Here is a 15079-nt window from a genome sequence, read left to right as displayed (position 1 = left end):
TGCGGGCGGAGTCGTGTAGGTCTGCTAGTTCTATAGAAGGCTGGATTCGTAGTCTTCTCTACTGTACTAAATTGAAAATTCGAAATTGTCTGGACTTCAAAAGAGACTGTGACCCCTGAGTTTGTATGGACATTTCTTCTCAGGGTAGTCAGATAGGAAATGTCGACTCCAGCGTTCTCAAAAAAAAAACTTGTAAAAGTGATGATATATCCTACTTACAGAATAAATGATTTCATTTCATTTCTCATTAAAAAAATCTCATTGAAATTCTTATATTTCATTGAATTGTTTTGGCACCAATTCTATTGAAAAACAAGCAGCGATTAAGAAATTTAAAATCATTTTGAAAACAAGAAGATTTTTGTGTACAAATCCTATTTCCATTTATATCCTTTTTGACAATTTATTTGTTTATGTCTGGGTTAAATTTTACAAATGTTTTCGAAACGTTCAAGTAGGTAATGCCTCATTGTAACCAAAACTCAATACAGTTTAAACAATGATCGTGTATCACGTGTAACACTGGACAGAGAAAGACACTTACGTTTTGACCTACTACATGAAGATCACACCAATTCATTGTTTTCTAACTTTCACTTTTGTTCAATGAAACGTTTGTTAGTCCGTTAGATAGGTAATCAAAAAGACATGTGTGTATTTACAATAAGTAATATTATACCCTGATTTAAAGTTGCGAAGAGGTGCCCTGATTTAATGTGACGTAACGTCTTCGTGTAAGTGACGTCATGAGTAAGTTCCATTCACCGTTATTTGATCAATTTATGTTTGTGAGACAAAAAAAAGGGCTTTTCACAAGTGACTTTGGAAAGAAAAACCGCCATACCTTTCATACATGTATACCAACTCCAAAATGTGTGATAGTAAGCCTTTTTACCCTACAGCATTTCGAGTGATTGTACTTTGTTCTATAAGAATAGTAAGTGAATAGTCCACTGTTACGCCCATAGCTAGTATTCAGTTACCGTACAATCAGATACCCTGTATCTTGCTTGTAGAAATCCGCGAGATTGCTACTAAATGCGTGACCATTTTAAGTGGCAGACTTTTGATTCATCAGGGCTGTATTTACGAAATAGTAAATTATTAGTTTTAAGTCTAACACATCTCGTGTTATTTAGACAAGGTTTTATGTGATATATAAATGAAAGGTGTTTGATACTTTGTCAAGTTATATGGCTCTTAAATGTTATTGATGATGGGACCGATCGATAAATATTGCATTAAGAAGAATACTGAGGCAACTTACTTACTTAATAGGTTGTAGTTATTGAATATGCAGAAAGCAATGCGCGGCGGATAATTTTCAAAACTAAAAGCAAATAACACAATGTGAAAATTCAAATTTTCTTTATTGATTTCGCATCCGAAAAAGAACCGGGACTCGAACCAGCAACTCCTGGCTCTACATGACACGCTTTACCAACTAAGCCACCGAGGTCACATACACGAGTGAACTGGAATTTATATTTTAGAGGATACAAACTATCGCAGTATTATTAATTACAATTGAGAACCTATTTTAAATCCAGTCTGATGTTTAAAAATAAATAACGAATATTCAATTAAAATTATAAATAGGTTTGTTTACGTTCCTATTTCTTCGTAAAAATTAGCTTCAGAACTAATTCTTAATCTTCGACGACTAGAAAACAAACGTTTAATTGCATGGCATTGTTTACCAAATTCACACCCATTCATTAAAATTTGTTTTGTTTTATTTTGCTATGAAAACATTATAAACTTATTTGCATAGTAAAGGCACTGATACGCATAAAACACAACACTATATTTTTATATAATTACACTATTCATGTTATACTTTCACTGTTCTTAATCTTATTATTATTTGACCAAAAATCAACACAAATATTGCTTTTTTTATTATTATTTTCAATATTATTAATAGATAATGCACTGTACACCTTTACGCGCATGTAGACAGACAACTGAATGCGGTGTTCTAAATTTATCACTATCAATTGTTTTATATCAGAAGGCGGGCTGCAAACTTGCGATTGGGGATGACACGATTATTGTTTACAAATTATTATACAAATACTAGCTGATCCAGCAAACGTTATTTTGCCGAATATTTTTTTTCTAGTTGTATTTATTTTAAATGCCCTTAAAAAAAAAACAAACAATTTCGTCCAAAAAATAAGTTTTTTTAGTGTGAGCAATGTGGTATTAAATATAGATCTTAGTCGATTCTCAGACCTAATGAATACGCATATAAAATTTGCTAGAAATCGGTTAAGCCGTTTCGGAGGAGTACGGTAACTAACATCGTGACACGGGAATTTTATATATTGATTTTCTTACACAATAATTATCAGTAGTGGATGGGTCATACAATTAACTATGTTTTTGTCTTTTTTTTAACACAGAACTCAAACATGTGTGCACGGATATCCGAGTGGTATACGTTATAACAAGCGTTTGTATGAGCCACGAATGCTTTTCTTGGGCCCCAATTTTGCTATTTACAACGGCCGATGAATGAATGAAATTTGGCTTAAAATGTCAATTTTCATATTCTCTTAAGAATTTTTCTACACAATCATTGTAAATTCAGTACGGGACGGTACACTCAAGATCAATACAATTAACTTCTAATTATTGTATTGGCAAATGCTTAAGAGTATAGGAATAATTTCAAGTTTAATCCAAATGCCATTCATTCGTCGGCCATTGTAAAATAGCAGAATCGGGGCCCTGTTCAATTTTTATAATTTTGTCTATAATAATGTAACATTGTTTTTATTTCATAGCTTAAATTTTACATTAAAATATCTAACATCAATTTCTGTAATTAATTAACCTTCAAACAGCATCATTATATGCAGTAGTTAATTAATATTTACCACAAGGACTCTATTACACATAAAACGTATGTGAGAAACTCTAAACATTTGAAGTATTCTCGTTGTTATCAAACATTACTATGATAAATAATTAATTAGTTTCTGAATTTGATATTAATATTTATCCTTAGAATGTTGTATAGTATTTTAATTAATAAGTTAAGGAAATAAAAATCAGGAAGATTTTTTGTTGTCCTTTTAAGACTTGTCATAATTGGCTTTTGTTTAAGCTATCTATAGATAATATAATAATAGAGGATATTTTAAGGTTTACATGCTTAGAACCTAAATTATGTGATTTATTACTTTGCAGATACAAAATAAGATACTGGACCTTTTATGGAAAGGTAATTCGTAACATAACGCGGATCGGCGCCACTTTATCTAGTTTCCCCTTTTCTCATCTCTATTAATCGGCTCGAGACAAACATTTATATGTTCTTTCTGTCCTCCTGTCGTGTTTAGGTCTCAATTATCTTTATATTTTGCACTATCTGACCGTTTTTCAGAAATCTCTACAGATCTTTAAGCCAATGATTCTTTGGCCTACTTCTTCGATGCTACTGTTTTTCATACAGACTATAATTGGATTTTTTGTAATTACATATTATTTTATACGAATTGCGTTATTTTGTCTCACTGACGGACTCCCCATCCTCCTACCATAAGTAGGTCATAATCTTAACAATAAAAACATAACACCACAAATTTACTATTTGTCGCAAGTATCATGCGACAAAAAGTCGCACAGTCCGCAGACAGCCTTAGCGTAAGATACATAGATCAATCACCGTGCCAGAAGCGTCACGGTTCTTGAACACAATATTCTAAGGAGATTACTTAATCAAAATGGTTGCAGTGAGTTGTGTGTTTATTAAAAAACTCTTGTAATTGGCGGTTGTAAAATGGACTGAGCATGAGTGCACTTCCTAATGAAGATGCGTTTTTGTATGTTTTAATTATATGAATTTTTAAAGATGTATGTATTAAATATTTAGCAGTGGCTGGAGAGTCTTGTTTTTGAAATGGGAGTACCTTGACTCTGGTTGAACTGATTATTTACCATTGAATTTCATTTTCATTTTTCATTAATTGTTTAGAAGTGAATAGAAAATTCTTGGTTTTGACTAAAACTAAATTGTATTTGGAGATTATTCGTTATTCGATTTTTGACAATTGAATTTATAATTTTTTTGAGACAAAAAGTCTTTAATGCGGGAGTCTTGTTTTAATAAGTTTAATGTTTTTTACCAAAGTCCTTTTCGTTTCTTCATGAGTCAGTTATAATTTATTTTATTCGTAGTTTTGTTTTACGCACACTAGCATTGTTATTTGTCTACCTTGGTAGGCAAATTTGTCTACCTTTTTGGACTTCGAACTTAGATGAGACTCCGGTACACAGATCAAACGGTGTAGTTGGATAGTGACTTGTGTCGCGGAGAAGCAAGACGGCACAGTGCGGCGTAGTGCGGTACATATCTCTCTTTCACTATTGCCATCATTCGACTATATTAACTTGCACCCTCTAACAGCAAACGGATCAATGATAATATTATACCATTACTTGAACTTTAACCACGTGTATTATTCAATTGCAGTTGGGGAGGCCTATGCCCAGCAGTGGCCGAAAATTTGCTGATGAAGATGATGATGATGATGATGATGATATTATTCACTTTTAAAGCATTGATATTAAAATAGTCTTACAAGTATACAAACAGGTGTGGCATTTACTTAAACCACTCCCAATTTAATCTATGTTGATGACAGATAACACAGATAGCATCTGACGTAAGATAAGTCTTAGCTGACGTATGTCTGTCACCACAGGTACTTTGTAAGGTCCTTGTTACGTTGAAAGATTAATCTTGACGAATATCAAGGTTGTATCTGAAGTCTTGAAGGTTTCAAACGAAAGAAGGTTTTATGTAAAATGATTGCTCATATTGTAAACTAGCCCGTGTTTGTTTGTTGGCCGCGGGCCCGCTCGCTTTAAATCGGTAAAAACTACAAAAATATGTTATTCTAGGCGTAAATATACAGTATCACCTATCTGCATATCAATTTTCAACTAAATCGGTCCAGCCGTTTTTGTGTTAAAGAATAACAAACATATGTACATCCATACATTCTCACAAACTTTCACATTTATAATATTAGTAGGATATCTGGGCTATAAATTGGGATACATTGGATATGAACAGATTGTAATTTTTTTTAGCAGTCAGATTGGATGAGTATTGATTACCTCTCTTTCTGAGCTAATCTATTTTCGAATCCAGCCTATAACAAGAAATGTTTCTTCACATAAATGTCTTGATATAAGATGATATAGGCACGGAAATAGGTTTAAATGAAACAAAAATAGCAGTACTAGGTAACGAAAAAAAATCAAATCGAGAACTAATAACGTCACTTGTCGATAAATAGTTTCTACTGATAAGTGACGTCACATGATCTTTGGAAATCTATCAGACGGAGTTATTGGATTTTTTTTATAAATACCCAATAATGTGAACGGCTCATGAGATTTATTTTAATAACTGTATGTGCAGCTGTATAACTGCAGCTTTATTCAAAAAGTGATTTAAAATGCTTTAAGCCTTAATGAAAAACATATATGTTTTCCCTCAAACTGCCTTCAAGAAAAGCCGCTTAATAAAATAAATTCTTAACTTACTAAACTGGTTTGCAACTTTATAACCTTTGAAGGTTTCATAATAGAACACTTTATTTAATTATAATTAATATCAGATTTTAATTTGTTTGCTCATTAAAATCTTGCTCTAGAGAAGGTTTAATTTTATTTTTTTAGAAGTTTCCTGGTCTTCGGTTCTTGTTGGAAAGCATGTTTTTTATTAATAAATGTAAGTGGATATGAGTTTATAAAAATTAACAAAATACTGGCGGCCTCAATCACCTTTTGAAGGGAGTCCTTTTATTTGTGGAAGCGAATCAGAGTACTTACTTTACTTTGCTGTCTCTCTTTTTCGACGACAAAAGTATTTTTTTAAGATTTCGTTTTAGCCCCTTAGTTCTAGATAAGTTTTATAAAGGAAATGCCACGGTCCCAATTCTGCTATTTACAATTACCGATGAATGACTTTGTATTAAAATGACAATATTCATATTAAGAATTTTGCCCGCACCGTTATTAGAACGCTGCTGCCCGCGACTTCGTCCCCGTGGGTAGAAGATATAAGTTATTGATGAATTATACCCGCCCTGTTTTTTTCATATTTTCCATTGTATCTTCGCTCCTATTAGTCGCAGCGTGATGGTTTATAGCCTAAAGCCTTCCTCGAATTTGGACCAATAGTTACTGAGATTAGCGCGTTCAAACAAACAAACAAACAAACAAACTCTTCAGCTTTATATATTAAGTATAGAAGTATAGATATAAATTTAGCTTGGGGCGGAACACTTACGGTCAATACAATGAATTTCCAATTATTGTGTAGAAAAAACGCTTTCTTCAAAAGAACATTTTACCTATTTTACTCTAACGAACACCTTATGCATTATATTAAGTCAAAGAGAACACATCAACACATGTGGTGGGAAAAAGTGGATGTGTAATCCACTTTTTCCCACCACATCCTAGTATAATTTACCAACACGGTTCAGTTCTAGCCGGCCTGGCCTATATAGGCTGAGGAATTAACTACGGCGGTCATATTGCAAGTGACAAATAGTGTTAGTTTCGGCGTTAGAACGTAATCTTGACTGATGGGACCGCTAATCGAGGACTGAACTGGACTGGACTTTAGTAACTGTTTTTGGTACTTGTAAAATAGTGTGGGCATTGTTAGAGATATATCTTTTATTAATGCGGAATACTACAATATTACTTTAGAAAAAAAGTAAAAGTGTTTTTTTTTCTTTACTAGGTCAAGGAACAACATATTTTCTAATTTGAATAGAAAAAAGTATCATTAAAATTAGTGTTAGTAAACTAACTTGACAACGACCGCTGGGCCACGGTAAACGGCTGCAGACAGTCAAGGGAAGCGGTCCCTATCCGCTCACCAAGACTGTCTCGCAGCCTGATTGGGCTAAAGCGAGTCGACTTACGAATAGTGGTGGGCTCGCTGACCGGGCATATTCCACTAAATAAACACCTTTTCACCATCACTGTTACAGATAGTCCACTATGTAGAGGCTGTCTTCAACATGAAGAATCAGCGGCACACGTGCTCCTGGAGTGCACGGGGGTCGCGGAATGCCGGGCAGGGATCCTCGGTTCACCGAGCTCCGTCACAGAAGCCTGCAAACGTCCCAGGAGACTTCTGCGCTTCTGGAGGGAGTTGGAATGGCTGGACTGACAGCCTCCCAAAGCCACCTGACGCACAATGGGCCGACTTGGAGCCTACGTGCGGAAAAAGGAACCCATCACCAGTAACCAGTAACTAACTTGAAATCAGCAAACAAGTTCCTTACTGATAAGGCTGACATAGCAACATACTACCGAAACATTCAACAACATTCACAAGGGCTATCAACCTTTATTACGGTACGTAGCTAACAAATGGCTTATGCCATGTTAGTCATTTGTCTCTAATAACAATGTACTTATATATTTCAGAATAGTGTTATAATCAATACTTAGAAATTAAAGCGCATAGGATTAGATCCGGACATATTCTATTAAACAGTTTTCCCTTTTTAATGGGAAAATTACAATCACCTAAATGTGAGATTTGTCATTTGTTGATGGAGTGTGTTCTTTTAAGAAAAGAAAGGGAGGATTTTTTTTTGCAATTGAATATTCTGTTTATAACTGGACTGTCATGTACAAATTGTATGAAAGTCGTTAAATAAAGACTAAAAAATGACGATCTATACTATGTGTCTCAATGTGGAACAAAAGCCTCCTTCACTTTAAAGATTGAATAAACTTGAACTCCTGATCAGTGACCTCAGCAGATTAGTTGGTAAAAAGAAGCATGCGCTAATAAGTTCGCGGATTCGAACCCCAATTGAGGTTTCAATTATTTGTCAAATAGCAATGCAGCAGTCAGTGAAAGTATTTTCAGAATTGGATTAGTAGTTTCTTAGACAACTTACGCAACCTAACCAAAACAAATATACCTACTGGAAATGCATTACTCTTCTAATGTAGTCGTGTAACAAAAAATATTAAATATAAAATCTTTTTGTTTTTTCATTCGCATCTTCATTATGAAGTTACGTACCTATAACTGCAATGGTGCATATAATTAGTCAGGGGTTATCAACCTTAGGTACCCGTTAATGGATTAACCTAAAAAGGTTCGACCGTTAGCTTTATTTATAGAAGACAGGCTGCACTTGATTTCATTGGACTTTCTTTCGCTTGATTATTCGATGCAAAAATGGAAATAGATTAGATTTTAAAAGATTTATTTTTAAGTAAGTGTACATTTGTAAAGTTAGTATCCAAATTATACAGAATTTTAATTTAATGGTTTTTGCATGTCCATTATCAAAAGCAAAAGCGAATTCTGAATTGAGAACACTAAATTCGTTTTCCGATTTAATCTTGGTAATTTAGTATTATTATCAAACTTAAACTAAAATGCTTAATTTACATCTCTGTATTAATTTATTACTTCAAAAAATATCAGTAATCATGTATCTTACTACAACATGCAACATTAACTCAAAACTGAATTAGAATAAGGACTATTATTGCATGTCCAAAACTTATATTAGAAGTGTTAACTTGATAATTTGATTGTACTACAATAGACATACACAATGGCTTTATTTACACAAGCAATTAGTTCTTAGACTACAAAATAGTACTGGCACAAACACATTCGAATTTTAAAATAGAAATTACCGAAACAAAACAGTCGTTTTCATTGATTTTCGAATAAGACCTGCTTTCTCTCAGAAAAATAAAAATGTTATGCATGAATGCAACTTGATTCTGCTTTGTTTTTAAAAATACTGGCTGATTGCTCATTTAAGAGTAAAAAATATCGCTGAATACCCCAGTTCTTTTAAATACGAATTCCGTTCGAAGAATTGGTATTTTTTTTTCTCCATTTTATTCTAAAAGCGATTCGATTTTATTTTTAAATTAAAACAATTCCTGTGCTGTGTTTTCGATAGTTGATTTTGGAGTGGTTTTCAGTATTTTATTCCTGATTTTTTATTATATCATGTAAATCGCGTTTTGCTGAAGCTTGTACATAACATTTCAATTATCTTTTCTGTTCCTGGAAATAATCAACATAAAGTACTTAATAGAAAAAACAACATTTTAATGTGATTCTTATATTGGTAGCAAATAGCAACACTCTAAGCATGTCAATATAACATTACAAAATATCAGAGCTACTCTTAAAAACAAAACTCAATAAACGATTATCGATACAAAATCGAATATAAAACAATTGACACACACGAACACAGAACACCCTTTGTTCCTTTCATGTCCAAATTACGAAGTACCAACCTACAGCGTTTATATAAATACAATGAGAACACACGAAAATGTACGCAGATAATTGATGTGTCAGGACCACTGGATGCATCGTATTCACCGCGGACTGTGCCTTTACAATGGCCCGTAGTGTACGAATAATATGCGAGTTACACATGAGGACAAATTTATAGCACAACTTTTTGTTTTTACAATTTTGTTTATTGATTGTTATATTTGCAACTGATTCTTTATTGCTTTATTTTTTGTTGGCTTTTAATTTAATGATTTACACTTCAGGACAAATTGATTGCACCACTTTTTGTTTTAATTTTTTTTGTTGGTAGTCTTATTTGCAACTGAATCTTTATTGTTTGGTTGAGGGAGGTGTTTGAGGTAACCATGCCAAACCCACTGAGCGTGGTGTGTCGCTGGTTCGATCCCCACGTAGGACAAGCATGACACAAGGAGCAAAAATGTTTCAATGCGGGAGTCGTTTTAAAGAAAAAAAATAAGAACGTAAAATGGTAATGATACTCCCAGTTATTACGTAGTCTGTAAATACGGTATTCGAATAACGTGATTAAATAATACGTAAATAACATACCGATGCCAAGTTAATAACGTTTAATGAGATAATCGTAATAATGAGCGAGTTCGAATCAACTTGCTTGTTAAATTAAAGTAATTAGTGTCAATATGAAATTATTACACTTAATTAAGGATAATCTGAAATGTTTTTTGTGTAATTTCGTTTAAAGAGTCAAGTGTCGTGTAAGATTTTAATTATACTAAAAACTTAATAACTTCGGTTCGGTAATGTAGAGAAGGTTTTAACATTACGTGTATGGTTTCTCACCTTATAATTAACCTGCTTCATAAAATCTTTATTATAGACATATGTGGCGTGCAATAAAAAAATCTATCTATCTGTATATCTAATGACATTATTTATCTATCTTGCAGAAAAGGGAGCGGATTTTTTTAGCAAAATACGTTGTATCAATTTCACCGGATTCTATTTTCCTATTTAAACCGACTTTAAACATATTTTGTTGCTTATGTATGTACCATGCAAAACTGTATATGTAGCTATGTATGTTGTTATGTATACACCAATTGCACTGACATATCTGATCTGATTAACATGTTCCTCTACTAAAAATCTCTTATGCCTCAAACATTGCTTTCAAAATGACAAAATTTTCTATGAGCATGATAAAACGGTGTTGCAGTACCGTGTACTATCCCAAGACATGATTGAAAGCAGAATCAATACAGCGACTTAGTGTATACACGCAGCTTTGACATGACTAAACTTGGAGTCAATTAACTGAACTTAATTAACTTAATAGATAACCGTTAATGTAGTCTGATGCATGCGGGCCTAACAAGACATTTAGTTAATGTAACTTCGGTACTGGGTTGTGCACTTGAGTGATTGGTTAAGCATTAATATGCACTTAGTTGACTTGGTTTTGGTAGCTAAAACGGGCGTCTATTTAACATTTTTTTTAAATAAAATAACATTAAAACTTCATTAATGTACTTGTCTGCTGCAACTATTCTAATTGCTCTCAGTTAATAATTATTTGAATACATTTTAGGACTAATTATATCTTTAAAAACCATGGTACAAATAAAAAAGATTATCTATGATCATTTTAGTTCTAAACAGCTGTCTCAAAATTAACCAAATGTTTTATCACGACTTTCTGTTACTTACGATTGATACACGTGATTAATACACGTAACATCTTCTAGGATAATAGTATATCACAGTAAAAAAAAAACACAAGGTCATTTGATAATAAAACAGAATCTCTCCACTTGCCAGTATCACATAACCCGAAAAAAAAACTTTCTCACAAATTTTACTCCAAAAAAAAAACAGAATATAAAGTGTGCACTTTTTCTCGGCCGCCACAACACGTTTTGCAGTCTAAATACGTGAGGGTTTAAACATTGGATGTCCATAGCACTTTGTAAACGAGTAAAGCGTGTTTAGTTATACGAGTAATTTAACAGAATCTGCCTGTATAGTGCTGGGTTTCGGAGATTTTATCTCAATGATTTTGTAGCAACAAACGAGATTACTGTACTAATATTTTGTTGCTAATGGAACCGTGTACCAAGGGGTTTTATGTATTAATGGCTGCGAGGCTATAAACTGCGAATTGCGATTTTGTTTTTAGAATATGGTGTATGGAATAGAATAGTCATTTGTTTTGAATGTAACTTCATTATCATGCTGTGTATTTATATTACTAGCGATTAAATGGTTTATAAAAAAAAAACAATCGGAAATGTTTACAACTGAAATGGTATTTTTATTCCCTGAAATGGGATTCATTTGAATTGTAAACAATTCCTAGATCTTTACAAATTTCCTGGAACCGTACCTTACAGAAGTTAATTAAAATAATGGTGAATTCGAAGCTTGTGTATCTATAAATAGAATGAACATTGGAATCTATTTTGTGTATTTTTTATACTTTCATAAGCACTTAACTCTAAAGAAAGTGATACATTTTTATCCAATACGAGCTATCTTTTTTTACAAATGACAAATAAGCAAGACCACCGAGAACATCAGTTCACATCCAACCTTTAAGCTAAAGTTTCAATTATGCCAGTGTGCAAGCGAGACGGTGTACATTACGTAGAACGGCATCTCTTTTCTACAACTTCAGCAGCTTTTATAGAGATATTGGTAGGCCATTAAACATTCATGACATCTCAACCCATCACGTCTGTCAGTACGTGACTTACCGCGAGTTTCTTTTCCGATATCAAACTATACTTATGTGAGAGCACTAGCATTATAATTGTGTTTCATTTTCTTAAGGTTGACGTAATACCAAATTATATTTGCACGAAGAGAATCGAGCAAAATATTGTTCGAAGTTTTATTTGTAAAGTGGTTGGTCTTCTAGGGTTTTAGGGTTTGTCTGTCAGTGATAGTAGTGTCATGATAATGAATAGTTGTTACTCTTTCGTTTACTTGACGGTACGGATATGATTATACTACAACGTGTAATGGGTTCGATCTCTGCGTCAAGCGTTTGTGTGATCCGCAAATGCTTGTCCTGAGGGCTCTTTGTGCATATGACCTGAATGTTTGTAAAACGACCCCCACGGCACAGGAATAAGAACACTTAGTCCGGGGGTGTTTTTTTTAAGACAACAATATTTCACGTGACGTGTGGTGGAAGAGAGATGCCGTGTATTGCTCTGTCACGCTTCTACAACCATACTAAGATTTTTAAGACGGTAGACGCTTAGATCACTCGATTCGACACGAGATAAAGAAAGGTCCTACCCAGAAGGCAGGTTCTCAAAGGCGCGAACTTTCTTAGACCAAACGAAAGTTTGTATCATAAGTAGCCGGTGCAACAAAATCGTTTCCAGGTAATAATGAAACAGTGAAACCAACATCCAGAGACAATTACAACATAATTAAAACGAAGATTAAACATCAGATACAATCATGGATTAGCAATCGCCAATTAAACTGTTCTCCATACAATTACTTCATGTTATATCATTTCTTGGAAGCACGCCTTATTACAAAGTCAATAAGGTCTATAATGCACTAATTACTTTCGGTTTCAGAACATCGCGTGCTGTCAAACTTGTTCGATAAAAACTTTGACGTTGTTTACAATTGTTGTGTTGTTTCTTGTTTAACTGAAGTACTTGAATTTGATTTGACACGCTATATTTTAGACTTTTGTTATTTATTAGTTTGTAATGTTAAACTTCCTGTTTAAACACTAAATGAAGATAGATTTACTCGCTTGACGATTTTACGACAGTGTTTTAGTCATCCCAAAAAAATATGTTTCATAAAATTTGTGACATTGGAAGTCAGGTTAATCGCCTACAATACAACATCTTTTAATTTTCTACTCTAGGTACACAGTTCGTGAGACAAAGCCTGGTGATGGACATACAGACTGACAGAAGGATATACCTTTGGCCATGGAACAAAAAAGATGCAAACACTGTAGACGTCTTAAAATATTAATTATTTTTACATCTAGTCACAGTAGATTCAATACAAAAAATATAAAACACATTTACGTAAGCCAAAATATTGTTGGATAATATAATATTACTACCTATTCTTAAATTCCCATCTTCGGTCTCTAGGTAGACCAAACATAAGATAGTCAGGCTGTTTTGAAAGAAACCCTAGAGCCTTTTCTTGTAAAGAGTAAATAGAATATTGAACAATATAACCCAGATAGAAAATATATGGCGAAAGAAAGCCTTAAAAAACTAGGCACAATGCCTTATTATTTGCGTAAGGTTCAGCGAGTTTTATTTAAGACTAGCTGTTGCCCGCGACTTCGTCCGCGTGGTTAGAAGACATAAAGTTATGATTAATACCTGCCCTATTTTTTTCACATTTTCGCTCTTTGCATCTTCGCTCCTATTAGTCGCAGCGTGATGCTTTATAGCCTTCCTTGATGAATGGTCTATTTAACACAAAAAGATTTTTTCAATTTGGACCAGTAGTTCCTGAGATTAGCGCGTTCAAACAAACAAACAAACTCGTCAGCTTTATATATTAGTAAGTATAGATTTATTCTTAGAGATTATAAAAATAGTACCTAGTCTTTTTTAGAAATTTTATAGAGCATGTTGTGACCTTTTTTAAGTGGGTGAGATAGAGGTGAACAAGGTTAAATTATTTATCAGAAGTTTTTATTTGTTTTTCTCTATACGAACGAAATTTTGAATGGAACATTTTTATGGAGTTTCTTGAAGGTTTTTCTCCATAAGAATGATACTTTGGAACCGCGCAACTAGAGCCATCATTGTAAGGTTTTGAAAGTGCCTGGAAGACGGCCTACTTGAAATAAAAACTTTTGACTTTGATTTTTGATTTTGAACGAACTTAGTTGTTAGTATAATGGTAAGTGTAAAGACATGGTTTATTTTTCTTTAGTTGCAGTACTTCACTTTGGAACAAACAATTTGTAATTATTGTTATATTATTATCGATCGTTCGAAATCATAGCTTGCTTCTAATTAAATAAAAAATATATTTAAAAACTTGTTAACTAAACAACCTTTCTTGAATGGAGATAAAAATGATTTCATAATCATAATTTCATAAAGAATAGTAAGTACATGAAAGATATTCAAAAGTTCATTAATCCTATACAAAATGTAGACATAAAACAGTACATTTCAGCAAATTACTCTAATTCATGAACTGTTACAATGCTTATCGTCAAGCCTCATTGAATATCGGTCATTGAACTGTGATATTACTCGAGAAATTATCCTCTTAGTATTTCTTCTAAAGAGAATTGATTTATTCAGACGAATGTTGAGTTTACTTGTCTTTTCTTATTATATGATCTTTTTTTACTTATATGAAAGGTCTTTAACCTGGATAACATAATGAGGTTTGAGTCGGAGTTACGCACAAGGGTTTTGTGTTTTCTGTAAATATGAGAGTTCGCTTAAATATAATTTTAATCGTTTTATTTTTAATTAAAAAATGTCATAATAGTTTTAGAATATCTAAAAACGGACGTTTTGAAACGTCACTCAATTCGAATTTTATAAAAATCGTACCAGTTGCTTTTAGTTGTAAATTGATTTGTCATCGAGTTTGAAGCTACCCTGAAAATTGCAGCCTTCTAGCTGATCGGAAAGTGCCTCAAAATCCAAAATAAAAGCAAGCATTTATGGAACACACAAAAGTTTGTTCTATGCTTATGGAACGAACCGCACATACCACACAGTTACACATTCGTACCTA

At 33.1% G+C, this 15079-nt stretch overlaps 1 protein-coding gene across 2 annotated transcripts in view; it reads right to left on the bottom strand.

The window, feature by feature from the left end:
• LOC113496965 overlaps positions 1-15079 on the bottom strand; it is a 53827-nt gene that overhangs the window by 18997 nt on the left and 19751 nt on the right. The window contains exon 1 of one of the 2 annotated variants that reach the window (XM_026876372.1): positions 1825-1873. The exons of the other annotated variant lie outside the window; for it this stretch is intronic. The gene's annotated coding sequence lies outside the window, so the exon portion shown is untranslated. Of the gene's footprint in view, positions 1-1824; positions 1874-15079 lie in introns of those variants that run through there. 2 annotated transcript variants of the gene reach the window in all.

Source organism: Trichoplusia ni, chromosome 8 (assembly GCF_003590095.1).
Source record: "Trichoplusia ni isolate ovarian cell line Hi5 chromosome 8, tn1, whole genome shotgun sequence".
In the NCBI taxonomy this organism is placed as follows: domain Eukaryota; kingdom Metazoa; phylum Arthropoda; class Insecta; order Lepidoptera; family Noctuidae; genus Trichoplusia; species Trichoplusia ni.
The sequence above is the reverse complement of the archived record's forward strand: the minus strand, read 5'-3'. Positions and strand labels throughout refer to the sequence as shown.